The following is a 6,764-nucleotide window of genomic DNA, read 5'->3' as shown; positions in this document are numbered from 1 at the left end:
ATGGCTTTTACAGTAAACCCACTCTCAGGATCATGGACGCATTCCTGCGATAATGAGGTCAGTGATTCATGAGAGCAGGGCCCTTATGACCTAGTGACCTCTTAGAGAGCACATCTCTACACTGTTCAATTGGGGATTCTATTTTCAACACATGGACTTTGGGGGACACATTCAAACCACCGCGAAGTGTTCGACATTTTATTTTCATGCAATACTAACATTCCTGATAACCGTGAGTTACCTCTTCCTCATGAACTGCAAAATCTTTACTGAACTTGGTTCTGTTTGGTTACATTTCCCTCTCAGTTTAAGCTCTAACCAACTCCTCCTAGTTTTTCTGCAAATAATTTTCTTCCCTTCCAGCAAAATGTTTTCAAACAAACACTGCCTTTTCTCAGTTGATCCTTTTACATGGAAGGGCTCGAACATCCTTTATTTTTCTGGAAAGTAACCCACTTGGTACAGGAAAGAAGAAATTCATTATCCCTTCATCATCCTACCTGGTGGTCCCTTCTAGAGAAAACCTGCCAGGATTTCCTTCAGTGCAGGTAGAAAGAAGGGTGATGCAAGAGTTGAGAACTGCTGAGAGGAGCACAAATCATGCTGAGCTCTTTAAGGTCTCAGCTACCCAGGTTTAGCTGCATAGTTTAGCAGCTGCTGCTGTTTAGTTTGGCTTTCATGGGATATAAAAGAGGGAGCCAGTGAGGTGGAGAAACAGTGTATCAATATCCAGAAACATGGAAAATGGGCAGCAAAGGTGCTCAAAGAAGTAAAAAGAAGTGTTATGATACAGAGCAAGAAATATCCCAAAGAACTCATACGCCAGGGAAGACCTGGAGCATTGACTCCTCTGGACCTGTGAGACTTCATGTGTCTCATCACTCCCCATCTCTTATCACTTTATCTAGCTGGCCCCCCTCAACTAAACAAAGCTGCAATCACACACGCAGGACATCTGAACCTGACATTTCCTTTAGGACAGAATGGGATGAGAAAAGTAAACCACAAAAAAGTCTCATTTTCCAGAGAATACTCAGATAAAAAAAAAAAAAAGGTGTGTTAAAATAAAGGTAAATGAACAGGACGATATCTCTACTTTTGTAGCTATAAAGATGGTACCAAGTTACGAGTAAGGAACTCATTTTGCTGAGTCTCTATTAACCTCAGTAGGGATGGCACCAGGCTCAAGAGGCTGCAGAAGAGACCAGAGGCCAGTGAACACAACATAGGGTTAACTTGGGGGTTACTTACAGGGTGGTCCAGGGTCAGTGGTCCGGTTAGGAGAACTGCAGTCGCTTGCAAAAAGCATGCAACTTATACAGCACCATCACTTAGCTCCCTCCCACCAGCGACCTCCGCAGGGCAACCCTTAGGATGAGTTACTGCTGTCAGGTGTGTCTACCTTACAGGGCATGCCTCAGTTATTGATGACAGGTGAATCTCCCTTACAGATTAGGCCTACATTATTGCTGACAGGTGTTTCTATCCTACGGGTATGCTTAAGTTATTGCTGACAGGTGTGTCTACCATACAGCACCAAAGACAATGGAACCAATCCAGGGAGGGACATGGAGCAGGCCTCCAATTCACAAAAAGCAATGCAAAGAGGAAATGCCAAGACAGCCACTCTGGCAACAGATTCAGAAGACAGGAGAAGTTGCTCAAGTATGGGCTGCATCAGGATTCAGGACAGGGTCCTTCATGATCTTCTGCTTTGTGAATGTTCCCCTGGCCAACAGCTGATGACTTTATGAAACTGACACTGATGTGTGGGTGTCATGGTGGCAATGAGAATGAACAATGCTTGGGTTCCTAAACCTGACAGCCAGAAGTAGAACCAGGTGACTGAGCGAGGTTTGAAAGGAATTTGGACCAGGCAGGTAAAAGAACCACAGGAAACATTAAGAATTGAAAAATAGTTCTAGCTTTCGCATCTCGGCAAGCACAGTGGAGAAATCTAGAGGTGGCATCCATATCCTAAAAGGTTCCCTGAAACCATACAGGGCAGAGCAGGAGGAAAGGGGACAGAGGAATGACGCAAGCTCCGTGATGGAGCTGCCCCTGGCTGTTCTGGGTGTTTCACAGGCATTTGGACGAGGATGCACAGCAGGTGGTGCATGAAGATTGTTGCCCAAAGGAATGAAGGTCCATCTGGAAGAGGAGGTTTCTTAACCAGGCAGCAGTGTCAGTGTTCAACCAGACAGAACTGAGCTAAAGCCGCTGCTTGGATCCTCAATACCCTGCAGTGAAGGCTTAAGACATAGGCAGGGTGTCCCTGAAGGCTCAGTGGGAATAAGCTCCTTCCAAGGTCCTGGGGTGACTGGCAGAATCCAGCTGCTTCTGCGCTGTTGGTATGAAGGCCTCAGTTTCTTACTGGCTGGTGTTCTGAGGCCCTGCTCAGTTCCTCTCCATCTGCACCTCTTCAACAAGATCACTTTTTTTTTTTTAAACAGTGTCTTGCTCTGTCACCAGTCTGGAGTGCAGTGGTGCAATCTCAGTTCACTGCAACCTCTGCTACAGGTTCAAGTGATTCTTCTGCCTCAGCCTCCCAGGAAGCTGGAATTACAGGCGCCCGCCACCACGTCCGGCTAATTTTTTTTCCTGTATTTTTGGTAAAGACGGGGGTTTTGCCATGTTGGCCAGGCTGGTCTTGAACTCCTGACCTCAGGTGATATGCCTGCCTCGGCCTCCCAAAGTGCTGGGATTACAGGTGTGAGCCACCACACCCGGCTGACAAGGTCACTTATTTTATCAAAGTTTGCAAGCTGAGGAGAGAGTAGAGAGATTGCTAGCACAATGGAAGCCATAGTCTTGCATTTCCTGAAGATGAAAATGATACCTTTCTGCCTGACAGTATGCTATTGGTTAGATAAAGACACAAGTACCAGCCACACTCTAGAAGAGGACATTACACAAGGGCATGCGTACCAGGAGGCTGGGATCATAGAGGAAATTCTTGCCATCAGCCCACCTTGTGTCTCATGAACCATGAGCTCCCTGAGAGCACTCCATCTTGTTGGTAGCCTTCTAAAAACCTTAGAAAATAAAAAAGTTACCAGGAATCCAGAGACAATCATCTCTCAAATCACAAAGGGAAGATGGATTCTGAAAACTATATGCCACAAGGCATGACATCAAACCTAGAAATGTTTTAGGATAATGTTCAATGCAAGTTTTATGAGAAGACTTCATGGCCAGGGAGCGTGAAGTCCTGCCATGGCTTTACTAACAATGGTATTGGCCCATTCTCCTTCACTAAGTTCCTAACCTGCTGAATCAGAGAAGTGCGGGGAAAACCGTGTCTCTTACTTCAGCAAAGCATTTAATGCAAAGTACAGATAAAAATTGCAAGAACGTTAGATGAATTTTTAACCTGTTGAATTGTGGACTCTAGGCAGTTCACAGCAATGAAGATAGAATTTTATTGTGACTTGACACAGAACTTACTTAGCCCTATCTCTGTTTAGTGCTAAAGTTTTACCAATGAAATATAAAGGATACTCTCACCGAATTTATAGCTGACACAGTGTGTAGATAAATGCAACCAAATGGACTCAGAATCAGGCAGAACTCTGACCTTGACAACACAGAGGCGTGAGTTGACAGTAAGATAAATTACAATTGTATGTTTTATAATTGGTTCTAAAATACCAACAACACAAACACAGGTTGGAAGAAGCACAGCACAATAGAAACATTAAAGAAAACATAAGTCAAGTTGTTTATCTAGCAGAAGCTCCTTATGAGTTGAGAGTGTAACTGCAGGGGTGTGGGTTTTTTTAACCTGCGTGGTAGAAGGTATAATAATTAAGAATGTGCTGGAACGGGTAGTCAACCTCCTCCGGGGAAGTCATAAAAGGAGTCATAAAGGATGTGTGGCTGGAGCAGGTGCATTTAGGATAAGTAATAAGCTATTAAACTGCTGGGAACCACGTGGGATAGGGAAGGCTGTTCCAGAAATGGGCAACAGCTGAAAGAAAGGCAAAAATACAGAAATCTATCCATGATTGTGGACAAGTTTTTCTCACCAAAAAGATCCAAGAAAACAAGACAGAGGGAATCAAAACACGAAATAGCCCTTAGTGGAGGAGAAAAGATCATGAAAGCAGGAGGAGGTCTTCCTAAGAAATGTTGTCACATGTGTGCTTGGGACCGGGTGTCAGGCTTTGTTTAAAAAATTCTCAACAAGGTCTCGTTTGATGGGATGTATGACAAAAGGAAAGAGGAGAAAGTTAACTCAGGTTTGCCGAGAAAGTTGGTGTTTACAATCATGAGCCGAATGATAGTTTTGTGTCTTGGAAAGTAAGTCTGGTGCAATAACACTCAATACTGTGGCCAACCCCTAGAATCTACTGAAGTCACACCGTCAAGATGATTCAGCAGTTTTCACACGTTCTGCCCACTCTTGGCTAGGTACAAAAGCCAAGGCACGTTGTAAAAGAAAATCATTAACTTGTATAGTTGTTTGGATTACAGTACAGGCAGGTCCAAAAAACTACCTCAACCTGGTTTAAAATTCACAAAAATGTGTTAGCCCCATAACAAGAAGTCCAGAGGAAGGGTAAACTCTAGGTGTCGTCCGTGAGCATGCAAAACTTCTCTCATCTCCTTTTTCCACTATTGTGTACTGATGTCATCCTCAGGCTGGTGGAGATTCCACAGCAATTTCACACCTCACTGCGCAACAGGACAGTATCCCCTTGAATAAGAGAAGCCAGCTCTCTTCAAAGGCTCCTTAGAAGTGAGGGAAAGTCTCCCAGAAGTCCCCAGCAAAGTGCTTCCTTCCTAAGTGGCATTGGCTGGGGCTGGGTCACAACTCTTTATCCAGTGACTCCTATGCCAACCACAATGAAATTAACATGACTATGACTGACCTAAACAAATTATGTAAAGTAAAACTGATGTTCGAAAGGCAATCATCTTCACTGCCGAAACCATAGTGAGAAAGTGATGGTTTTCTTTAAATTAGATGTTTCCAGACTTACATATGTAGAACAAGTGGAGTCTGATCAATTTCAATTTAATCTATTATTTATCCTAATTTGCATATGTAAACTTGTATGGCTATTGAAAGAATGCAAAAAGGAAAGAAGAGAGACCTAATAACTAGAACTCTTGATGAATCAAGAACTTGGTAAATCAAGGTGTAGTAGAAACCACAGAGTTAAGAGACTTGATGAATATGAAATGTGTCCAAGTCATAGATGAAGCAGGTTTAAGTAGTTAACATGGGATCCATTGCCTGAAATATAATCTAGACGTGAGTAGAAATTCTGAAGACTTGAGAATGTCAGCAAACTGAAAAGCTCGTTTTCCGTGTGAACATTGAAAGATAATATCAACAGATTCTGAGAACACATTTTAGAATAAAATAACGAAGGGTATGTATCCAGAAGGAGGAACTATAATAGGGTCCAGATTACATCGGCTTTAAAGAAACAGGTATTTATTCATGTGGTTTCCCACTTGAAATCTGAGATGAATGTCTAGAGTTTCAGGATCCAGTGGCTGGACAATGAAATCTTTCTATTACAAAGATTAGAAAACTAAAGTTTAGCGGCTCCAAATTTACTACAAGCCTAGTGTAGTAGGCTCTACAATGCCCCCCAAAGATACACATGTCCTTATCTCTGGAACCTGAAAATATGTTACCTAATGGCAAAAAGGGCTTTGCGTATATGATTAAGTATGGATCATGAGATGGAAAGATTTTTCTGGATTGTCTGGGTAGACCAATGTAATCACAAAGTCTTTATCAGTGGGAAACGTGCAGGTCATAGTCAAGGAGGTGTGAGAATAAGAGTCATAGATCAAAGGCTGGAAGAGGCTACACAGCTGGCTTTGAGGATGGAGGAGGAGGCTATGAGCCAAGAAATGCTAGAAGCTAGCAATAGGGAGAAAATGGACTTTCCTCTAAACCCTCAAAAAAAATGCAGGCCTGATGACACCTTGACCTCAGTCCATTGAGCCTGATTTTGAAATTCTGATCTCTAGAACTGTAAGAAAATAAGTTTGTGTTGCTTCAAGCCACAACATTTGCAGTATTTTGTTATAGCAGGATCAGAAAACGAATTGAGACATGATTTCTGTAATTCTCATCTTCTCTCTCCTGCAGTTTTCACCCTGTTTCTGTTAGATTGTTCCTAGGGCACACCGATGTGCTGTTATTTCTGCCATCTCAAAGAAAATTCCCATTCAAATTCACTTTCTTTTCAAGTGACTGCTCAAATATCTGGTACTGTTTACAGCCAATTCTTTGAAGGTTTTCTACACTTCTGTAACTAACTCTGCTCTTCCTATGCTTTTTTGCATGCACTCTATTCAGGCTCGTGCCTCCACCAGGCCTTCAAAGCTAGTCTTGACTTTGTTACTGTCAAATGCCAATCCCAGTGGTCAACGTTGAGTTCCCATCTTACTTGTCCTTTTAGTAGCATTTGACTCTTTTCTCCTTAAAACAAGCTCTTCGTCTGTCTTCCAGGACAGAACAATCGCTCCCTTTGCCACATGCCATCCTAGCCACTCCTCAACATTCTTACCTGGTCCCTCTCCTCCTGCCCCAGCCTCTTGAGAATAGAATGCCTCATTCTGTTTCGTTTGTCCACGCTCATTCATCAAATCTTATCTAGGATTATATAATTTTAGGGCTTCAAGTGGCAACTATTTTCTGACAAATCTCAAATAGTTTTCTTTGGCCAACGCCCTCTCTGTAACCCCAGAATTATATGCCCAATGTCTACAAGGCATCTTTACTTGGACACATAATG

The sequence above is a fragment of the Sapajus apella genome, unplaced genomic scaffold (assembly GCF_009761245.1).
Source record: "Sapajus apella isolate SASKATOON/1434 unplaced genomic scaffold, GSC_monkey_1.0 scaffold100, whole genome shotgun sequence".
Taxonomy (NCBI): Eukaryota; Metazoa; Chordata; class Mammalia; order Primates; family Cebidae; genus Sapajus; species Sapajus apella.
Note: the sequence above shows the minus strand (reverse complement) of the source record.